This window comes from Eucalyptus grandis, chromosome 6, assembly GCF_016545825.1.
Source record: "Eucalyptus grandis isolate ANBG69807.140 chromosome 6, ASM1654582v1, whole genome shotgun sequence".
Lineage (NCBI taxonomy): Eukaryota > Viridiplantae > Streptophyta > Magnoliopsida > Myrtales > Myrtaceae > Eucalyptus > Eucalyptus grandis.
In genome coordinates this window covers 20245623-20270276 of record NC_052617.1, presented here as the reverse complement: position 1 = coordinate 20270276, position 24654 = coordinate 20245623, and the positions used below count along the sequence as shown (strand labels likewise).

Below are 24654 nucleotides of genomic sequence, written 5' to 3'. Positions count from 1 at the left end.
ATTGCTATGCTGAGCAACCGAACCACAAATACTAGAAGATATTTTAGCTCTTATAAACATCACACAAATGTGGTTGGACAGCTCCCATTGGTTATAAAGAGCTATCTCAGCTGAAGTGCTCGAATAAGTAGGAGCAGGTGGTTCGTCTTTCCTTATAGCATAGTCAATGTCCATCCACCCCAATTGAAGAAGAACTGACTCCTTCCAAACTTTATAGTTCTCACCATTCGGTATGGGAACATCAAACTTAAATTCAGAGAAATTCACAGGTTGCGAAACTGCATATCAAATAATCATGCTTATGTCACAAAATTTGAGGCAAATATAAATAAATCATGTTTTACCAATGTAAACATGTCACAATATGAATCACATAACATAAAAACTACCTGTGGGCTAAGTTTTTAATTTAAATAGATTCATAATTACTTCATGAAGAAACTACCATATTATATGCCTTTTCTTAATCCATGTGGGTAAATTAAGAAAAATAATATGATATTTCATCCTAATTAATCACATTAATATAATGAAAATTCTTGTGGGATAAAATTCATCATATTAATATAATTAATTACAATCAATGTCCATTTCTAAATATGATCCGGAGGCTTTTATTATATAATTTTAATTAATTAAAGATGTTGTGGCCACTCTCTAATTAATTAAATATATGGACCATTGGACATTTAATTTCATGCATAAAATACTCATAAAAATGCACGAAATGACATAATAAATAAATACATCAAGGACGGAATAGTAAATAAATAAATTGGCCAAGGGCAAGATTGTAAAAACATCAAAAATTTGGGGCAAAAATGTAAAAACAGCCACGGGTGGAAGACAACAGGCGCGTGCCGAGCACGCGCCAAAATCCGCGTGGGCGTGTGCCTCACACGCGCGCGGTTCAGCGCGCAAGCGCGTTCGTTGCACACGCCTGGCAACTGCCGCGCGCGTGAACCCCACACGCGCAACGGTTGAGCGCACGTGAGAGTGCGTGGCGTGTGGGATCCACGCGCCTGCAACCGCAGCGCGCGCGTGGGCCCCACGCGCCTTCTTCCTCACATCCAGAATGAATTTCTTCGTCGTTTTTCGCCGTTCCGCCGCAGTTTTGCTGGCCGTTTCTCCTCCGGCAACCCATCTAAGACCGAAATAAATGATGGGTTTTAAAGAGCATGCTGGCACGACACATGGGTTCAAGTTTCGGCGAAAATGACGAAAAAATTGACCCCAAATCAGACGAAAATTTCCCAAAACACAATTCCTCAACCACCGCGACTTCCGCCGCCCGATTAGCCTCCGGCGAACACTTATATGCCGAAATAACTCATGGCTAATATTCCTCATGGCGGTGTGACCGTACGGGTCCGAATTCGAGGGGTGGGTTGCCGGATTTTGCCCAGAATTTGCGATTTTCTTTCTTGGCCTCAAAATTCCGAGTTACTGTTCATGTTCTAAAAGCCCGAAAATACACCAAAAATTCGAGAAAACAAGGCAGAGGCACTAAACACACTCTTATACCAAATGTAAGACATAAAATTCATGATGCGAAAGCCAGAATCAATTAAAGACAAACCTCCGGCCATTGTTCTTGTTCACGTTCGTTAGAAAAACCTGAAATCAAAGAAAAAATTTGGGACACACTACTAACCCAATTCCCTCACGTACTGATGGTGTATTCCCAATATGAGAGTTTGTGTTAGACCTCATCATCACCCGTCAGAAATGAACGTACGTTCCTTTTTATATCCCGTCTCCCATCAAGACGGTTGCCAAATGGGCAGATGTCACAAAAGGGTACGAAGCGTGAAAAAACTTCATGTCGAATAGTCGCAACTTTAAGAGAAAATATGGGTCTAAAATGTGGGATCACAAAAATAAATAACAGAAAAGACAAACGCAGAGTTTTATTGAGAGCTTCCGTATGTTCGATAAACTGAATAAGGAACACCAGAACGTGCTGAAAAAACTTGTCTTCGCTAGGGAGCATAAGCTGAGACGATGGGACTTCTCACAACGTGAGTTCCATTGATCTCCTTCCAAGTGATGTAACCATAGTTACCTATGTAATTGCTCCGCGGAATCGACCCTTCCAAAGAGATCTCTACCGTCAAGTTGAACTCGGCTCTATCGTACTTGCTAATGAACCACAGCTCGGAGGGTTCTGCTGTGGCCTTCATGCTCGACGGAGTTGTCACTGTGGCCTGGTAACTTGCAGGCCCATCGGCCACGTTGGTTAGGATTCTTTTGAAAGTGGCGCTCGTGGTGTTGGTGTTGTTGAGGATGACTATGAATGAAGGGTAGTTGATGTCGAGAGTCGCGGATGCGCAAGAGAAGTTCAATCTCCTGCTTATGATCTTTATCTGATTGGCGGAATAGTTCATTCCGCAGAGGAAATTGACGTAATCCTCGGGTTCGATGTCGTAGATCAGACCCGGATCTGAAGCCTTTTCCGGATCTATATGTCCTGCTCCGAAATCAAGAGGCGTTCCTGAAGCTCGGGTGGTCATGTCGATGATGGTTTCATTGGTGTTATCGAGAATGTAAGCCGTGGTCATCATTGCCGATCGGATAGCAGCGGGGCTCCAATCTGGATGGGCCGATTTAAGCAGCGCAGCGACTCCAGCGACATGAGGAGCCGACATGGAAGTTCCCGATAAGAGCGCGTAGTTGCTAAGCAAGGAGCTCTGACCTACCCGCACTATTTCTCGGTTCGGTGCCCATGCCGCCAAGATATCGACTCCAGGAGCTAATACATCTGGCTTTAAGATCCACGGGGCCTGACGGTCCGGTCCTCGAGACGAAAACGATGCTACCTGAGGACCTGGTTTGGTCCCGAAAATGGTTATCAAGAACTTGATGCTGACCGTCGGATTCTCCGACTTCAGCAAGTACTCCTTGATTCTGTCTCCATCTTCGGGTACGACGGCCACGAACGGAATATTGAAGTCTTCGGGTTGGAGAAAAGCCCCAGATTCGGTACTGAAGATGGCACCTGCAGCTCCGGCTCGGGTAATTTCGTAGGGATTGATTCCGTCGCAGAAAACTATCTTCCCAACGACATCCTTCGGGTCAAGAGAGGAACTGTTGCAGATTTCCTTGCTTCTGTTGCCGCGGCCAAAGTATAGAGGAACTCTTGAGATAAGCAGATCTTCTGGGAAGATGGATTTTCCTCTAACAGTTAGGGTTCCGTTGCCGAGGACTATTTTGGCCGCAAAGTCCCTTGATATGGTTCCAGCGCCGACGGTCGTTAGCCACGGAGCTCCATTTAGCATCGTGTATCCTTGAGGGCCATCGTTACCTGCTGAACAAGCAACGAAGATTCCTCTCTCCATTGCTGCGAAAGCTCCCACGGCGATCACATTCTGGTCGAACGGTGTCTCGGTAAATCCAAGCGATAGAGACAATATATCGACACCGTCCGCTATGGCTTGGTCCATGCCTGCTAGGGTGTCCGTCGCAGCGAAGTCGTTGTCGTCGTTCTGGAATATCACCTTGTACATCGCGAGCCTAGCAGCGGGTGCCATACCTGTTGCCGTGCCCTTGGCATAGCCGAAGTAGCTAGCGTCCCTCACGGGGCTCCCGGCCGCTGTGGACGACGTGTGGGTCCCATGCCCGAAGGAATCCCTCGGGGAATCATAGTCATCAGTCGTCGATATGTTCAAGCCATGCTGCTTCATTCCTTTGCTGAACGATCGGGCTCCAATGAGCTTCCGGTTGCAGTTGGACGAGTTGAAGTCCACCCCGGACTCGCAAGAGCCTCGCCATCTCTCCGGCACGGGGGACATGCCCTTGTCCTTGAAGCTCTCGCTCTCGGGCCATATCCCAGTGTCTACTATGCCGACGATCACGCCGTCACCGAATTTGGCTCTTGGCCAGAGCCCTTTCTGTCTGTTCAGGCCAAGGAACTTAGGAGTATATGTTGTGTGAGCGTTTCCGAATGTGTCCGGATACGATGCAACATGACCAGGAACCTGTTCCAGCTTCTCCAATTGGGACTGTGAAAGCACTGCACTAAATCCATTCAAGGCATGGTTGTATGTCTAGAGATGGGTCAGATCAATTTCATCAGGGGACGACGATAGGGACGACAGAAGCGATGTGTACCAGTCATGGTGACGTGAGAACGAAGCGGGCAATGCCGATTCGTCCATGTAGATTATGTAGGGTTTTCGGTAGCCTTTGGCCGAAGCGGACACTATGGTCGAGATGACAAGGAAGAGCTTACAAAGCATATCATATTCCATTGTCATTCCGTATAGATATCTGAAACTGAACGGTGTTTATGTTACAATTATAAAGGAAGATTAACCTGGGGTTATATAGAGGACCATATCTTGTGCAAAAATATGTCAAGAGGCGATTATTGCGATCAAGTCAATGAAATCAAAATTAAAGATGCATTTTTAGCCGGCGAAGCAAGACAAGTGCAGATAGTTGACTTCGAAATATCGTTTTCAAGGATAGTTGACTTCGAAATATCGTTTTCAAGGAACGTACGCACTGCGTACTTAATTTTATGATACAGATTACGATATGCCAAATGAACATTGTTCATTGAATCATCGAATGCGATCTTAGATTCTATTGGCCCACCGTACATTCCATCGGCCGAGAAGGGCAATAAGCTAAAAAAGATCTGAAATTGCCAACCTCCTAGCAGGTTGAATCGAAAGAATCTCTCCGGGGAGAGACATTCAAAAGGTATGGTTTATTCAAGATTTCGGTCGACATGGGAATCAATCTAATGAAAAGAAGGAAGAAAGACGGTTCTCAACCTTCTATCTTGTTATCAGACGGCATAATTACCCCCCGCAAACTTAGCAATCTATCTTGCCGGTGAAGTCGGCGATCAGGCAATTGTTCGTATTTTCCAAATGGAATCAATTTGCCCAGCTAGTATCGGACTGGAATAAGATTCAATTCAAAGGCAGAACATCAAAGAACATTGACATCAACAACATAAAAAGCTGCCGAAAGAATTTTTGGAGTTTGAAGGTCTCCAGCGCAGAGATGCGAAAAGCAAAAAGTAACGATTTTAAGGACGTGAAGCCAAACGGGCAGTCCAATGCCGATCAATATACTATCCGGCTCGTCAAGATTTACTGCTACCCTCTCTAGATGAAGAAATGCATATCCTATCTGAAAGGTTCCCAATGCAAGAGCTAAAAGGAGCACTTCTTAGAATTTCATGACACCATGAAAGCACATGCAATTCTTTGTCACCTCTCTTTAACAAAATTTTCGGCAAACTTGTGACACTAGCCTTACAATTAGCAAACTTTCCCCGCTCACTGAGGCTAGCTGAAAAACCTCAAGGGGTGGACATCCACTTTAAGGGTACCTATCATATTTTGTTGGTTCACCCATGACGGGATGTGTCCAAGGGGCACGGTTAGCCCTAATGAGATGTGTGTTCAACAGGCACCAATTGCCTATGATGAGGTGTGTCTTGAGAGATACCTCTTGAAGAAGTATGAGTGATTATTTTTAAGGGAAGTTACAAATAACTTCTATAGATAACCATCATATTATGAGATAGAAAAGAACTTTTGAAGAGAACGAACATTCTTCTCTCTCTCTCTCTCTCTCTCTCTCACAATGAATAACATACAAAAGACTTCCATTATCTAAGCAACACCGACACAGACATGCGACATGACACAACACGATACGCTAACACATTAGGACACATTGTATATTAAATATATATTTTTATATATACATAACTATTTCAATCAAATTAATTTGATTCAAATTAACAAATAAATAAATAAATAATAAAAAGAGCTTAGAATGAATTTATAATAAAAATATTAATTCACCATTTGTTAATATCATTCGTTATTTCAATTTGACAAATTCAATTACATTATAATATTTTATAAAACTTGAAGGGAAAAAAATAATCCACATTTTGAACTCGCAAGTCAAAATATGTCAAAAGAGAAGAGGAAAAAAAAAAAACTTGGGGGATAAATTACATGTCACAGAAGTGAGAATCGGAAGAGAAGAAAATACTAAATTCTTCTTCCTTTCCCTTTATTGTTTTTTTTTTTTTTTTTTATTATTTTACATATTTACATTTTGACCCACTATTTATTGAAAACTTTTAAAATTGACTTCGTGTATGTCGGAATTCTAGACTCGAGTGTCGGAGAGTATTGTGAGAGTTGACCAGGTGTTGGATTTTCTAACACATGTTGCCTAAGTGTCGGACTCTGACTCGACATGAACGCTTTTGAAAAGTGTCGGTGCTTCCTAATCCATTACTACTTTGAAAAGTCAATTGGCATTAACGCTATGGAATGAGAATACTTTTATTGTGATTGTATTAGAACCATTGTGAAGTTGTAGATTCATTTATTGCATGTTGATGATTCAACGTATATTCATAGGTAATCACTTTTATTGTATATCAAGAGGTTAACATTGGTACCAGAGCTTATGTTTATGATCTCTATTTTTTTTTCTGTTGAATTTTTTCGCTTGTTATTTTGATATTGAGATTGAAAGGTTAAACTTCATATTTCCAACATGTTTATTGCTCGGAAATTGCAATATGAATGATCAAGATGAGCCGATGTGAAGATTGGGTTTGGAGGATGTAGACGACCGCTCTTTTTTGGTCGATTCATGAAATACTTTTTGGCGAAAATCAAATTTTAATCATACAAGGTTAAAGATCTCATCGATACTAGCAGAACAGCGGGTCGCACTCTTCCGGAAGACACAGTACGCACCTTCACGCTCAGCTGTAAACTACAATGTCGTCAATGATGCGCCCCATGTGCGGCCACATGCTGGAAATGTTGAGCGCGTGAGGGCCACACACACGTCGCTCGATGACATGGTTGACATGATCAATGACGTCATCCACTCGACCAGATGATTCGACCTGGTTGACTAGTCAACTAATTAGACTCAAGCAGTAGCTTGGTCTGGGCTAAGCGCATGCATCACACGTGCTATGCGTGTGGATGTGTGGAAGCTCCGATCGAGGTTGGTTTTTTTTTTTGGTTAGTCCTACTCTATTCCTACTCTACACTCACTCTTAGACTTTTGCCCTGCCTCTTGCAGGGCATGGGAGTCGAAACCCACTCCTGAAACTTACGCGTCCCCATCCCATCCCCCCTAAGAAGGTGGGGATTTGAACCCTTCACCTCCCCCTTCCATGTTGGAAGGATGGCCACTGGGGCGAATCCCAGTGGTTCAATCGAGGTTGGTTTTGTTGTGATCGTATTGAAGTATTCTACACTGTGGTAAAATTATTTTACATGTTCGAGCTTTTAAAGGTATATAAATGCATACGAAATATGTGTATTTTTTGGGTATAAATATATTATTTATTTCTTATTTTTTGTATATGCTTAAGGTTTTGGAAATATAGAAGCTAGCCCACATGTAAATGATCACATATAGGTTGTGTGGAGCTTGGTTCAATGATGGTATGTATATATTCTGATGTGCTTGCAATTTCTTGGTTTTGAGCAAACTTGAACAATGGCTAGAGTTTGGGAAAGATTCAACCTAAGTTTCCTACCTATCAGATTAATCTTAAAGTTGCATAAGTCCAGATGCAATTGTGACCTTTACAATGCTTTCTTCTGGTTCGCCTCTTCCTTGATCATCTCTATCATAAACATTGCGAGCTTGCCTTTGAGATTGAAGTATCTAAATGTCCACTTATGTTATTCGATGTTATATTGCTCTTACTCTTAAGGCTAGGTGAGTCCTGCCCTAAAAACCTATGAAGCACGGACACATTTTAGGAGCTTCTATGTTGTGTCGAACATCCCGACATGTGTCCAACATGCTTGGATACGCTAAAAATCCAATACGTGGTCAACTCTTTCTGAAACGCACTGACACACATGTTTGGAATTGTGAGAGGCGTGGTGGTTTCAGGGGTGGGTCTATAAGTTCGAAGGGAGAAAAAATTGTTGAAGAAGGTGACGAAAGGTGGAGGCAAGGGTGAGGGAGCGGAGTCGAGGTTGCGAGTGACGGTGAGGTTGCGACTGCAAGGAGGAGAGCCGCGACTACGATGCTGCGTGGAGGACCGGAGGCGAGGTTGCGGCTACAAAGGAGGAAGGGCCGGAGGTAAGATGGTGAGCAGTTGCGATGAGACAATCGAAAGAGAGCAAAGATCAAGATGAAGAGAATCAGGCAATGAGGAGGAAGAGGAAGCTGTGGAGAAGGGTTTTAGCAAGAAGAGTAGATAAAATTTTAAAATGGGGATTGGAGGGTGGAGTGTGGGGGATGATTTCAATTTTTAAGGAAAATGACAGCCTTTATAGGTGATGGGAGGGAAGAAACGAGGAAAGAAACTAGGGGTGGAAGGGGGGTGGTTTAAAATGGGGCTTCTGATGTGGAGGGTGGAAGGGATGACTTCAATTTTGAAGGGAAATGACAGCCTTACAAGTGATGGGAGGGGAGAAATGAGGAAAGAAACGGGGGTGGAAGGGGGTGGTCTAAAATGGGGATTCTGATGTGAACGGTGGAGGGGATGACTTCAATTTTTAAGCGAAATGACAGCCTTGACAGGTGATGGGAGGGAAGAAACAAGGAAAGAAACCGGGGTGGAAGGGGGTGGTTTAAAATGAGGATTCTGATGTGGAGGGTGAAGTGTGAGGGATGACTTTAATTTTTTTTTTTAAATTTTTTAAGGGAAATGACAGTCTTGATAGGTGATGGGAGGAAGAAACGAGGAAAGAAACCAAAGGCGGAAGGGGGTGGTTTGGTGGTGTGGCGGAGAAAGAAATGCAAGAGGGAAATATTTTTGGGGGTTGGCGTGGTTTTTGTTTTGGGGGTTTGGGGGAAGGTTTTCGTGGTGTGGTGGGGTTGCGGAGAAAGAAACGCGGAGGGAAATATTTTTGGGGGATGGCGATTTTTGTTTTGATGGTTTTGGTGGGGGTGGGAGAAGGGGAGGAGAAACGAAGGAGAATATTGGGCCGCAAGGTTTTCTTTTTTAGAAAATAAATAAGTAGGGCTAAAAGTGATTTCAAAAAAATTAAATACTTAATGTTAAATAATGATAAAATTTTGTCATTATAGAAAATCATAGATTTATATAAATAAGTTGATTCTAATCTTTTGTTAGTTATTAGTTTCATCAATAATTTTTATTAAAATTAGAAATATATTCTCAATAACTATAAATATGTCTTTTGAATTTCCTATGAATAGATTTATTAATATTATTAGTGTAAATTCATTGTAAGCTTTTTTTTATTATTGTTTATTTATTTGTGAATTCGAATCAAATTAATTAAAAATATATTCATTTAATATATAACGTGTCTCAACGTATCGGAATTCTCTATTTTTGAAAAATGACGTGTCGATATATCGTGTTGTGTCATGTCACGTGTCAGTGCTACTTAGCTAAAAACCAAGGCGGATGGCATCCATATAGATGTGTGTGCATATTGCCCTCAACTTTCTCCTGGATAGGTCATAACCTCAGCACCATCTTTCCTGAGAAAAACACAGCTTTTGTATTTAAGCCGATACAATACCAAGCTTAGAGCTACCTATACTTAACCTTCGAATCTCAACTCAATGTCAATCAAGTACTAAAATTTCTGTTTGAGCTTTGACTCGACTAGAAAATCGAGATATTCAAGTTCAGTTTGACTTTACTCAGCTAAAATTAATTTATGAAGGAACTCGAGCTTGAGCCTGATATCCACCAAAGCTCACATAATATGTGCTTATTATATAATTTTGAGGACATCCATGTCTATTTTTAACCAACAAGCATCTTTTGAGGAAATTGAGTCAAGGTTGATTAGGGTCGCAAGCCCGTCGAGCTGGGAATTGGTGAATGTGAGCTTGACGTGACAAGATACTCAATAGCTCGAGCTTGACGCAAAAATCAAATCAGTCGATCTTGAGCGATTATCAAGCTATTCCGAGCTAGTCGCAAGTTGACCTGGTTTGTTCATTAGGACAAGCTGTACAAATTGCCTCCCGCACCTTTTTGACTTTAAATCAACTCCAAACGTTGACAAAATGAAGAGACAACACCAACCGTATATTGACTTTTTCTTCATTTGTGGATATTCCCAACTTACACTGGACCTGGTCCTCTAATATGGCAAGGCATGGACTTAAATTAGTAATGGTGCATGGAAAAAGAATGATATTTGGCTAACTAATTGGAGAAGTTTTTCGGAGGTAAATTGATTCCGTCTCTCTCTCTCTCTCTTTTGTTACCGCAAGAATTAATTTGATTCACTGTTTATTTTGTTGAGGTAAGGTCGAATAATGAGAAAATACTAGTTGAAATCTCGTGCATGGCACGGGTTTGAAAATGTACTTATTGTTAACTTAGTTGGATAGTATCATTTTCAGTATTTACCTAAGGTGTACAAAATTGTACAAAAATTTACATTTTATGGCATTTACGCAAAAAAATATATTTATTGACAATGAAGGTTCTTAGGTAATGTGTCTCTAAAAATAGCATCTAATAAATTGGGACCCCCTTCTGCATATCCATATAAGATGAGACTTTTTTTTTAATTTTTTTGCGTATAAATAAACTAAAGTATTGCGACATTGCGATTATATTAACTTTTTTTTTTGGTTGGTCATACTCTATTTATACTTTAACTCTCACTCTTAAACTTTTGCCCTGCAAGGTGTAGGAGTTGAAACCCGTACTTGAAACTAAATCGACTCTTCCCAATCCCCTTGAGAAGATGGAGATTCGAACCCTTCACTTTCCATTTTTCATATGGGAAGGGTTGACCCTAGTGGTTGATTATATTGATTTAACTTTGCAGTATAATTGATGTAAGATACTAATGACATCCTTGTGTTAATTTTGAAGTCATAGTATTAAATATATAATTGCCCATGTGAGTATGATATTTAAATACTAATTATATGAATAAGGACTTCTTTTTATAAAGTTTTTCTTAATGATATATGATTTTCTATATTTTAAGATTTCCCGTATGTTACAATTTTGGGAAAGTTGTCTAACAGTCTTAAACTTATTATACGTTTGTCAATTCAATTATAAATCTTTTAATTATACTAATTTAATCTTAAACAATTTCATGTTTTGCCAATTTACTTCATTTGCCCAATTTTAGCTGAAAATCGTTAATGTGAATGCCAGCTATCATAAGTGGCACAGTCAATATTGATATGGACAATATTTAATGATAAATTAATATTCTATCAATTTTTTTTATTTTCTTTATTGTATTTTCTTCTCTTTTCCTTCTTTATTTTTGTTTTTTTCCCTTTTCTCTACTCTTCTTTTCTTCTTTTTCCCTTTTTGCCTTTTCGTGACCAAAGAATTATTTGTTAATTTATGAGCTCTTTTGATATCGCGTGGATTGATCATGTTTCTGCAGATAGGTGGGAAAAAAAATCTTGAGTAATGAATGAAAGAGAATTTTTGGATTTTATTTTATTAGCGAATTGATTACTTATTATTTTCAGTTAATACATTTAAATAACACCTTTTAGTTTTTCATCATGCTTCATTTTATTGAATAAAATGTTTTGGTAATTTAGTAAACATTTTTGAGCTCTTTACATGTCACGCTGGTTCACTGATTTCCTAAAATTTTTGGCAATGTATACTTTTTTTTTTGGAAGCACAGAGCAGAAACTCGATACCTTCAACTGGGAGGCCGTCAAGAGGAAGCCAAAGTCCGAGTCTTTCAATATATCCAATTAGATCCGCCTTCACTCAAAAGCTTAAGTAAATAACTTATGAGTAAATTAACAGCTCAATATCATACTTCTTTAATGTAAAACTTTTTTAGCACAACTCACATGTACATGTTAACAATTTCCTTCTCACGTGTGAGCTCAAGTGTTAGATTTGCTTTCTCTTAATTAATGTATCTTTTTGTATCAATCTATCTCAATCAAAATCTCCAATGCCAAACTTCATTCCTTGTCTCTTTCTCCATGAGCCTCTGCTCTACGGTAAAAAATCATAATTACATTTTCATGATAGAAGAGCAGCCCAAGTGCCAATACTTGGCACGGGGAGACACTTAAATGCCAAAACTTTGAAAATGTATACTTAAGTGCTAGTTTCGAAGTTAAATGGAACACTTAGGCTGCGCATGACGACGCTTCTATTTTGGGGAAGAGTTTTTTTTTTTTTTTAGAAATAGTTCTTTTCTATTCTGTTCCGGGGAATAATTTCTGAGTAAAAGAACCCATTTGGTAACAACACAAAATTTCTACTCTTAGAATAGAAAAAGAATAGAAATGCGTTTGGTAATGCAACAATTTATTTTTTCTATTTATTCAATTTTTATTCTTGCTCACAGATTGCCGCCGCCGCTGCTGCACGATCGCCAGCCGCCGACTATCATCGCGGACCGCCGCCAGAAGCCCGTCGGCTACCGACGACCGTGGGCTGCCTTCGGCAGTCAGAGGCGGCTGTCGATCGTCGGCGGCCAATGGGCTTGTGGCGGTTGTTCGCGGTGACTGTCGGTGGCCGACGGTCGTGCAGCGCGGCCGACAACCGCCGGCGGCGGCGGCAGCGACCAGCAGTGGGCGGTGGCTCCGAGTGGTTGATGGTGGCCGCGGCAAGAAAGAGAAATAAAAGAAAAATAAAAAAAAAATTAGCTTATTTCTAAAAATTGTTCCCAGGAACAATAAGCAATTTTTTTTTGCGTCTCGTTTCTACTCCAAATCTATTATTGGGCCAACTTTCTATTCCGGGGAATAAAAAAACAACTTGGCATTACCAAACGGGTTTCTGTCCTTTTTTTGTTTCGGGAAACAAAAGAACAAAAACTATGAGAAACATAAATGTTCTTATGTGCTACCTTAGGTGTCACTCTGGCCAAGTGGTTGACGTGGCAATTTTCCGGCAATTTTGGTCCAAAATGGCGTCGTTTTGCACGCTGACGTGGCAAGAAAATGCAAAAATGACGCCGTTTCGTGTCGATGTGTAAGTAATAATATAAAAATTAATTAAATTAAATTAAAACTTAATTTTATTTAACATATTCTAAAAATTATAAAAAAAAGGGGGAGGTCGAAGGGGCGGCTAAGGACCGAGCCCTCGTCATCGCCGGGAAGGGCCAGCGACGGAGGGGGAGGGTCGGCGGGGTCGCTGGCCCTCGGTCGGCCGGTCGGCAGCGGGGTTGTGAGCCCGCCCCGCTGGGCGAGGGCTTGCGGGCCCTCGCCGCCGATCTTGGCCAAGGCCCGATGACCTCGGCCAACCCTCCCCCTCCGTCGCCCCGCCTTTCCCGGCGGCAGGGTGAGGCGGTGAGGGCCCGTGAGCCCTCGCCCAACCCGTGAGCCCTCGCCCAGCCGAGGGCTCACAGCCCGGCCATCTAGGCGAGGTAATGGCCCTGCCGCGATCCGGCTCGCAACCCTCACCGCCAATCAATCGGGGCTAACAACCCTGGCCGACCCTCCACCGTCCGTCATTGGCCCTTCCGGTGGCGATGGCGAGGGCTCAGCCCTCACCACCCCTTTTGGCCTCCCCCTTTTTTAATTTTTAGTTTTTTAATTTTTAGAATATTTTAAATAAAATTAAGTTTAAATTTAATTTAATTAATTTTTATATTATTATTTGCACATAAGATACAAATTGGCGTCATTTTTGCATTTTAACGCCACGTTAGCGTGTAAAATGATGCCATTTTGGACCAAACTCGCCAGAAAATTGCCACGTCGTCATTTGGCCGGATTTTCACCGGAGCGACACCTAATTGTTCCATTTAATTTCGAAACTGGCACTTAAGTGTATATTTTCAAAGTTTTGCTACTTAAGTGTTCTCTCGTGTCAAGTTTTGGAACTCAGTGTGTCCTAAACTCGTTTTTTCATTATTGAGGTCTTGACCTTTAAGTCTTTCCCAATAATCAACTCGGAGGTTCTCTTCTTTTAACACATTGGGGTTTCGAAGATTCAAACTCCATCGAAGGAAGGACGGAGGCAACCCCTCTTTCATCCTTTTTTGCTCTCCCCCTTTTTCGGTTTTAAAGAAGTCGAAACAAGAACCCACCTGCAGTTACAGTAGCTGTAAGCCCAAGTTCAATCGCCAGCAAATGAGTCAGCAAAGTTCTCTAGGAAGTCAGCCTATTGCTTTGACCACATAAGAGGATGTAATAAGAAAGTCTAAGATCTCGGCGAGCTTGAAACTATGAACTTCATGTTATCTAAAATATACATTTTTTAGGGATATAATTTTTAAAATAAAAATTTATCCTTAGACATATTGACCGACTTTTCTCTATTAAGTAACAGTTATTCCACCACACGGTTTTCCATATTTGTACATTTTTGTTGACAATCATCCATTTGGAAACCGCCTTAGTTTATAAAACACGATTGTTCGTTTACATAAGGGCATGCCAAGGTTCAAGCCAAATCCTCTCTTTCGAAAATACACCATCAATACATGAGGCGATTGGGTTAGTAGAGTGCGCCCATAATTGCTATCGAATGTTTATAGGTTTCCATTGCATGCAAACTTGAATAATGACTAGAGGTCATATTTATTTTACTTGTGCATTCCACGTATGATTCTAATTGATGCTTGAATTCCTTTCTTTAATGCATGATTCGAACCATTCATTTTATCTTACACTTCATCCACTCCATCCCTAGTCTTTTTCTCCGTACTTAACCAAGAAGTTTTCCATGAGGCCCACACTCCTATACTAGTACCCCGCACCATTCGGAAACCGGAGTTTGGTGTCGACTATCGACTTTGATACCATTTATTGGGAAGCATGTAACAGAAATTTGATACCTTCAACTGGGAGATCACCAAGAGAGTTCAAGTACGAGCCTATTAACATATATAGTTGAACTATGACAGAAGAAAAAAAAACACATATCTAGTTGAACTCACCCTCATTCAAAAGTTTAAGTTAATGAATTATAGGCTCAAAAGTTTAAGTTAATGAATTATGGGCCAACTAAGATTTATTATGTGACAACCTGAATTTTTAGATTTCGTTTTCAATTAAATAAATCGGGTCTTTTATTGACATGCCTATAGTGTTATTCTCTCGAGCTGATCACTCATGAGATAACTAGACTATTTGGGGAAGCCATTAAGGAATCTAAACGCAATAGACTTGAGAATTCGATTCAGAATCGACTGCTTGACTGTGTTAATCTACAAGGGTCATTACGACATCGTCAAAAAACGATCAGAGACCGGAGATAGGTCGATTCGATAGAGATATGTGATTAATGCGTGGGTGATTCCACTTAATTGCAAAATTCTTGTCGATTGGTACTAGACCGATTTTTCTGTCATTTCTGTACTTGGTGTCCATATTTGAAACTTCGATATTTTCACGACAACCGAGAGTCGCTAATGATTCGAAGATGTACGTTGTGACTGGAGATAAATCGATCACGGGTCAATTGCACAAAACATTTCTAAAAGCTACCCGGTAAACTAGGTCATGCTAAAATTGCATCATATTGAAATTAACCACGAATTGGAACCCGATTATAGAAATTAAAAGTTCTATCGTGTCACGATTCATTTTAGGAACGTCGACTCATCCTCCGAAGATTTTTCGAAGATCCTGATATTTTTACGGAAAATTGTTTCGGACGTTGCGGAAAAATAATGGAAATTCATATGGGCTAAGTCGAAGGAAGTTTGGACTTCAAAACCGAGCCTTTGGATGTTAGGGACTTACTGATAATTGTACGGGATTTTTCTTTAACAAAATCGGACGTCGAATTGGAAAGAATTGCGAAGAAATTGAAACCCCAAAGTTATGAAATTCGGATTTAGGGTTGGACAGCAATTTTGACATCAAAATTGGATTATTTTAGTGGAAATTTGGTTGGAAAGAAATAGGGGACATGCAATTAATTTAAGGGATTGGGTGCTTGATTATGGCGCCCTCATCTCTAGCTTCTTCAGCATGCTGACCAGCTGCCCTCCACCTTCGTCGCCAACCTCCCACACGTTCCTTTCCCCTACGCCAGCTACTCTTGTTTAGCTTTCATTTCTTTTTCTCCATTGGAAGCTTAGCTGCCTTGAAATCACGTCCACCGAAGCCGTCTTCAACGCCAGCACCTGTTACCATTTCCTTCTTTGAGTCCCCCTCCGCTTGTCTCGAAGATCGTTGCTTTTCACCGAAGTCAAGACTAGCGGTCGATTGACCGCATGCCACAACACCTCGTGATCCAGCTGTCGTGTACCCCTCCCCTTCTTCGCCTTCTGCTCTGCCGCAAGCCAACGCCACTTAAGCCCCCACCATTGGTTGTCTCCCCCGCACTTTTGTAATCGTTAGCTCCATCTCCACCAAATCTCTCCTTCGTTCATGTCTCTCACTGCCATGAAGTCGTCGCCAGCTTCCTTGTGTCTCCACCGAGTTCAACGCCAGCAATTTCAATTGCCCATCCCACCAAAGCAGCACCTTCAGCAAAGCTTGAAGTTGAGCCCCACATCTTCGCACGTTCGACCCAACCTCCAGCCGTGGACTAGTCTATTCTGAGTCCAGCTGCAGCCAATCCAGCCCTTAGTCTTCTTTTCCAGCCTATTGATTGGAGTTCAGCCCATCTCCAGCGAAGCCTAGCCCAGTTCATTATTTTCCCAAGCTCAACGGCCTAGTTTGTGTAATTCTAGCCCTCGAAGACAAGTCCACGTGAAGCTCAGCCTAAGCGCGGCCTAGTCTAGCGAAATCAGTCCAGTTCAGTTTTTTCAGCCCAATTCCGAGCCCAAGCCTGCTACCAGCAGCCTTGCAAAAGCCCAAGGCCGAAGCTCAGCCTTGCTGAGCTGTGTTAGGCCGATTCTAGGCCTTGTCCAAGCTCCATCGACACTATCGCAAACTCAAGTTTCGGCCGCCATCGCCCCGTTGTTGCGGTGAACCGGTTTTCACGATACACCGGTGAGTTTATGCACTAAACTCTTCTTAATAGGCTAATAACGTTTAAGAGATGTTTAGATTTATTTAAGTTTAAATTAGTGTAGTTTTAATTTATTTAATTAATTTAGGTTAGTTAGATTAGTGAATTAAGTGGTTAGAGCTTAAATTTATTTAGCTCGTTAGGTAGCTTTAAAGTTAGAATGTTTAGGATAATTTAATTAGTTCAATAGGTGGTTAGATTATAATTATTTAGCCTAAGTTAGCATTTTTAATAGTTAATGCATTTATTTAATTGATTTTAGAAATAAATAAATTATTAAATATTTTCCGAAAATTAGGTCGGAATAACCGGTGACTAGAATTTCGTGCTGATTGCAATGATGTGGTTATTTCTACAATTGAGTGTTAAATTGTGAAAATTAAGTGCTAATTGAAAATTGGGTCAATTATTCCAAAATTTGTGAATTTTGATATTTATTCAAAAAAATCCCGCGTGTCGGGTTTTAAACACCAAAAATGGTTTTATATACTATATAAACCAATACGATTTTGAAAAGAAGGTTATGAACTTTCAGAGTCCAATCTAACCGTGTACCCACATACAACTATTTTCACTAGGTTTTTATAATACGAAGAAAATAGACGAGAATCACTATTTTAATTGAGGCATTTGAGTGCAATGCACAAAGTGTCCCGAGCCAAGATTGACTAATCGTGTGTTGGTTAAGAGAACCCGTCCTCAAACTATGTCAGATGGACGTTACCTTATATGGGATACCCATTTATTGGGTTTTGGGTCGCAGTAGAGGTTGGACCTATACTCCTTCAGGAAAGTCGTCTTTAAGAGACGTAACTGTGCTCAATGGGGTGGGACGATGCCTGGCTACGCTAGTAGACTGCCGATCTTCAAGTAGGCCGTACCTTAGAGGGGCGTAATTATCAATTGGAACGCATGTTGAGTGGAGTAGATGTGCGGATTATGGGACAAAATTGTGTGACATGGTATGGGACGTGTCATAATAATTTAGCCCTATAATCAGGACCCATGTGATTTGTTGAGTTGAGTAATGCGTTTCAATTGTTATGTGCATCAATTTTATGCGTAATATGTATAGACTGTGCTAACTGCGGGGGTGGAACTAAGGCGAGGTAAGTCCTCTATGTTAAATGCGTGATTGTGTGGTTAGGACACCTCTTGACGTATTACCCTCCTAATCGGGGTTTAGAGCTTGAACTAGCTGAGATTTATATCTCACCCCGTCGTGGACTAAATTTTCATGGTCGTTGAGTGGAGGACCCGGGCGCCGAGAGGAGGTGATCAAAAGTGTAGGTCAATTAGGACCGTTTCTTTTTGAAAAGCCAGTCTTTATATACTTTCGGTCATAGACCTTGTACATGACTCGTGCGAATATAAAAGCATGTTGGTTTATGAAATTGTTGTCATTCTTTTCTATCCCGAGATGATTACTGTGAGGAGATTATTTTCGTTTCTATATTTGCAATAAAATGGAAAGGGTTGGCGACTCATCCCGAGAAGTCGCAAAATTTTATTGACTAAAGAGGGATGGACACGCGCTTAGGGTTCGGGGTGTGACATCCCCGTTTAGTAGTATCGGAGTGAAGTTTGTGTTTGGAGTGATAAGATACGATGAGTTCATGGGATAGTTAGTAGGAATGACCTCTATTTTATGATGATGCATGTGAGTGATAGCTATTTAATAGATTGGTTGTGGGATCACTTAGTTTGTAATTCTATATGGAATTGGAAATAGATTTTGTGGAGCGTCTATAGCATGAGTGATCAAGAGTCGAGAACTCTTAGACAAAAGAACCTTATCCTCAGTGACTTAGGCTAGGATGCCAGCAAGGGTCGGTGCCTGAGGTGGCCAAGGTAAAGCACAGGTTGAGGCCAGCGCAAGTGGAGTAGCACCACCTCCAGTTGGTGTTGAAGTAGCACCCATGATGATCCGAAAGTGGACGAGATCATGCATGTGCTATAGACTGGGTAATCGTATGGAGCAGCAAACTCAAAATCAAGCTACCATCACCACTGCTTTAGCCACCCCTACAGCCGCCGCCACCGCAGCCACTAATATTGCCGCTAATGCCGCTCCTGATGTTGCTACTACTGCTGCTTCTGCCACTGCAGCCACTGCCGCACCTGCTGTCGTACCTGTTGAGGTTCCACCTGAGAACAAGGCCGCTATGAGGCTAATGCAAAAACTAGTAGAACAATTTTTGAAGTTGAACTTGCCGAGATTCACTAGTTTAGGAGATCCCGAGGCTACAAAAGATTTTTGAATGCATGAATTGAAAATGCCTTTGCACCGCTGATGTGCACCGAGGCAGAGAAGGTTGCCCTCATAGTCTATCAACTGAAGGGGATTGTAGGCACATGGTGGAGAGCCACCAAAGGAATGGTGTTTCCTAAAGGTGTGATTCTGGAGTGGAATGCCCTCGTTGAGATTTTAAACAACAAGTACTTCTTTGACAACGCCAGAGAATTGAAGATGGCGGAATTTTAGCGCCATTCTTTGCCAAGGTTCGATGATGGTAGATTAGTATGAGGCGAAATTCACTAAACTATCGTAGTATGCTCCTGAACTGGTCAAAAATTCGATGAATCGAGCCAGACGATTTAAGGAAGTGAAAAGTCTGCTGGTGCCATTCAATTTGAAGGACTACAATAATATGTATGAACGGGCCCAGCTGATCGAAAGAGACTAGAATAAACGAGCTGCCGCATTTGGGTCACGGTTTGGATCAAATTGAGATGGTAATAGGTTTGGGAAAAGACCTATGTTTGGAGGGAGATATCATGTTCCACCCAATAGGAAAGGTGGGATAGGGAAGTTGTCAAGCTAGAATGGAATGTGTCATGCCTGCGGGAGACGACATGAATCAGCCCCGTGTCCTACTAGGACGAGTGCTTGTTTTGTGTATGGCCAGTAGGGTCACATGGCCAAATATTATCCCAGGAGACAAATGGGACTGCAGTTGCCGCCATCGCCACGGATGGATCTGAACTGAGGACTTCTGCCCCCGATTGCATAGTAAGGTGGACTACTCAGGTCTCCAATTCAAGGAAGGACTTACATGATCACAAGAGGACAGGCGGAGGATGCACCTAATGTGATTACAAGTACTGTTTCACTGGACAACCACGCTGCTTATGCTTTATTTGACCCTGAAGCTATTCATTCATTCATAGCCGAGCATTATGTTAAGTTGGTAGGATTAATTTATGAATTGTTGGAGTTAATATTAGTATATTGACACCATTAAAGGGTAAAGTGTTACCTACAGTGGGTTGTCCTGGTTGCACGTAAGCGATTGGTGAGCGAGAGGGGAATATAGCTTAATAATCTTAGCCATGTATGATTTTGACCTAATAATTGGTATGGACTGGCTCACCAAGCAATGAACTAAGCTGGACTGTTATCGCAAGTCGATTCAATTTAACCTGTTAGAGGGTGAGAGTTTCGAGTTTATTGAAAGTCGAGGAGGACCCTCAATTTCTCTAATCTCGTGACTAGAGGCAACCCGGTTGTTAGCCAAGAGTTGTCAAGGTTATTTGGTGACTGTTGAGGATACAACAGTTGAGGAACTGAAGATTAGAAGACATTGCAGTAGTTCAAGAATTTCCAAATGTATTTCCAAAAGAATTGTCAGGTCTACCTCCAGAAAGGGAAATTGAGTTCGTGATTGAGATAGTCCCTGGGACAGAGCCAATTTCTAAGACTCCTTACCGGATGACTTTATCAGAGTTGAAAGAATTGAAAGTGCAGATGCAAGAATTATTGGATAAGGGATTCATACATCCCAGTGCATCACCTTGGGGAGCACCAATTCTATTCGTAAAGAAGAAATATGGTTTGTTGCACCTGTGCATCAACCATCGTCAACTCAATCAGGTGACGATCAAGAACAAGTATCCACTATTGATGATCGATGACTTATTTGATCAGTTGCAAGGAGTGTCAATATTTTCTAAAATTGACCTAAGGACGAGATATCATCAACTGAGGATTAGGAAGGAGGACATTCCTAAGTCAATGTTTTGTACTCGATATGGCCATTATGAATTCACTTTAATGCCATTCGGATTGACGAACACCCTAGTTGCTTTTATGGATTTAATTAACCGAGTTTTCAAGGAATCCCTGGATCAATTCATGATTGTATTCATCGACGATATCCTGGTGTACTCAAGAAGTCCAGAGGAGCATGAAGGGCATTTGAGATTGGTACTGTAGACTCTAAGGACTCATGAGCTGTATGCTAAATTCAACAAGTGCGAGTTTTGACTGACTCGTGTTGCTTTCCTAGGTCACGTGATTTCAGGAAAATGAATCTCTGTGGACCAAAGCAAGATTGAAGCAGTAATCAGCTGGCCAAGACCAACTACAGTGACAGAGATCATAAGTTTTCTAGGTCTAGTAGGGTATTATAGAAGGTTTGTGGAAGGGTTTTCAGTGTTAGTGTTGCCTTTGACTCAACTATTGAAGAAGGAAGAGAAATTCGTATAGACAGATTAGTGTGAGTGTAGTTTCCAAGAGCTTAAGCAAAAGCTGACTACTACACATGTACTGACCATACCATCTGGTCCTAGAAGATATGGGATCTATAGTGATGCGTCATTTAGAGGACTGGGTTGCGTACTGATGCAATATGGTAGAGTTGTTGCATACGCCTCCCATCGCTGAGACCTCATGAGATGAATTACCTAACGCATGACTTAGAAATCACAGTAATCATTTTCGTTCTGAAGATTTGGAGACATTATTTGTGCAGAGAAAGATTCCAAATCTTCACTAACCATCAAAATCTTAAGTATCCATTCTCTCAAAATGAGTTGAATATGAGACAACATCGCTGGATAGAACTCATGAATGACTATGATTGTGATATTCTATATCACCCTGAAAAAGTGAACAAGGTCGCTGATGCACTTAGTTGAAAATCTTCAGTAGCACAGATGGTGCTCAAGGAATGGACTTTGATTGAGAAAGCTAAAGATTCGGTTTCCAAGTTTGAGGTAGGCCACCTTTCGAATCTTATGGCCACCCTTAGAATTGAGCCGGAAGTGCAAATTGGAATCAAGATGCTTCTGTCGACAGATCTAGAGATTCATAAGATCTTGCAAGAGGATACTGAGGAGAGAAATGCTGACTTTCAAATTTCTGAAGATGGAACACTGAGGTTCCGAGGACGATTGTGTATATTGACGATGCAGCGCTTCAAGAAGAGATCTTATCAGAAACTCATCATAGCAGTCACAGCATTCATCTTGACAGTACAAAAATATATCATAATCTGCGTCAACACTATTGTTGGTCCGGTATGAAGGCGGACATCGCCAAGCATGTCATTAAGTGTCTCGACGTGTCAACAAGTGAAAGCACATCACTTTGTAAGCTAGGAGGATTTATACAATCTCTCTAAATCCTAGAGTGGAACTAGGAACATATCACGATGGACTTCATGATGGGCTTACCGAGGAGTCAGAGGGAAAATGACTCTATTTGGGTAGTGGTTGATAGACTGACGAAATCGGCTCACTTCATTGCAATACGAAAGGACCTTGATTTGGATAGGCATGCACAACTATACGTGCGTTAGATAATTTGTCTGCATGGAGTGCCGGTAACAATTACTTCAGACCGAGACTTGAGATTCACCGCCGCTTTTTGGAAAAGTCTACAGTTTGCCTTAGGAACAAAGTTACAGTACAGTACGGCCTATCATCCTTAGATAGATGGCCAGTTTAAGAGGACGATTCAAACCCTCGAAGACATGCTACGAGCTTGCGTATTGGATTTCAAGGGAAGCTGGGAGGAACAGTTTCACCTTGTTAAGTTCGCCTACAACAATAGCTACCAGCAGAGCATTCGAAAGGCTCATTTCAAAGCGTTGTATGGCAGAGCGCACAGAACGCTAGTATGTTGGGATGAAGTCGGGGAAAAAAAGGTCACAGGCCCAGAGTTGGTTCAGCAGTCAGTGGATGCAGTTGTTGTCATCATCGACAGATTAAAAACTACTTAGAGCCGCCAGAAAAGCTATGCCGATAAGCGTTGAAGGCCATTGGAATTCCAAGTTGGTGATCACGTCTTTCTGAAGGTGTCGTCAATGAGGGGTACTTCGTGCTTTGGCAAGAAAGGAAAACTGAGTCCGAGGTACGTAGGTCCATTTGAGATTCTTGAAAGAATTGGAATCCTAGCGTATTGTCTTGCATTACTGTCAAGATTGACACAAGTGCATGACGTCTTTCATGTGTCGATGTTCATGAAATATGAGCCCGACCCAACTCACATGCTCAATTTTGGGGAATTGGACGTGGACGACAGAGTGTCGTACGTGGAAAGCCCAATTCAGATTGTGGATCACAAGGAGCAAATCCTGCGCATTAAGACCATCTCGTTGGTCAAAGTAGTTTAGCAACACCACGGCACAGAAGGAGCAACATGGGAAACTGAGGAGTCGATGAGACGATTGTACCTTCACATTTTTGTTTAAAGATTGTAATAGGTTTAAATTTCGAGGATGAAATTTTTATAAGAGGGGAAGAGTTATGACAGCTTGAATTTTTAGATTTTGTTTTCGATTAAATAAATCGGGCCTTTCATCGATGCGCCTATAGTGCTATTCTTTGAGCTGATCACTCATGAGATAACTAGATTATCTGGGGAAGCCGTTAAGGAATCTAAACGCAATAGACATGAGAATTCTACTCGGAATCGACTGCTTGACCGTGTTGATCTGCAAGGGTCATTATGGTATTGTCAAAAATTGATCAAAGACCGGAGATATGTCGATTCGGTGGAAATATGTGATTATTGCGTGGATGATAAATTCTCGTCGATCGGCACTAAACCGATTTTTCTGTCATTTTTGTACCTGGTGTCTGTATTTGAAATATTGAGATTTTCACGACAACCGAGAGTCGCCAATGAGTCGAAGATGTACGTTGTGACTCAAGATAAATCGATCACGAGTCAATTGCACCAAAAATTCATAAAAGATACCTGGTAAACTAGGTCACGCTAAAATCGCATTAGATTGAAATTAATCGCAAATTTGAACCCGATTCATAAATTGAAATTTCTATCGTGTCATGATTCATTTTAGGAACGTCGACTCATCATTCGAAGATTTTTCAAAGATGCCAAGATTTTTACAAAAGATCGTTTAGAACGTTGTGGAAAAATAACGGAAATTCAGATGGGCTAAGTCGAAGGAAGTCTGGACTTCCAAATCGAGTCTTTGAGTGTTGAGGACTTACAGATAATTGTACGGAATTTTTCTTCAACAAAATAGGACGTCAAATTGGAAAGAATTGCAAAGAAATTGAAACCCCAAAGTTATGAAATTCGAATTTAGGGTTGGACAACAATTTTGACATCAAAGTTGGATTATTTTAGTGAAAATTTGGTTGGAAAGAAATAGGGGACATGCAATTAATTTAAGAGATTGGGTTGCTTGACTATGGGGCCCTCATCTCTAGCTGCCCTCCATCTTCGTCGCCAACCTCCCGCACGTTCCTTTCCCCTACACCAGATGCTCTTGTTTAGCTTTCATTTCTTTTTCTCCTTGGAAGCTCGGTTGCCTCGAAATCACGTCCACTGAAGTCGTCTTCAACGCTAGCACCTGTTACCTTTTCCCTTCATCGAGTCCCACTCCAATTGCCTCAAAGACTGCTGCTTTTCACCGAAGTGAAGACTAGTGGTTGGTTGACCGCATGCCTCAACACCTCACAATCCAGCTGCCACGTACCCCTCCCCTTCTTCGCCTTTTGCTTTGCCGCAAGCCAAC

At 41.4% G+C, this 24654-nt stretch overlaps 1 pseudogene; it reads right to left on the bottom strand.

The window, feature by feature from the left end:
• Positions 1-1937: 1937 nt before the first annotated feature.
• LOC120294364 lies at positions 1938-4256 on the bottom strand (annotated as a pseudogene).
• Between the last annotated feature and the right edge of the window lie 20398 nt (positions 4257-24654).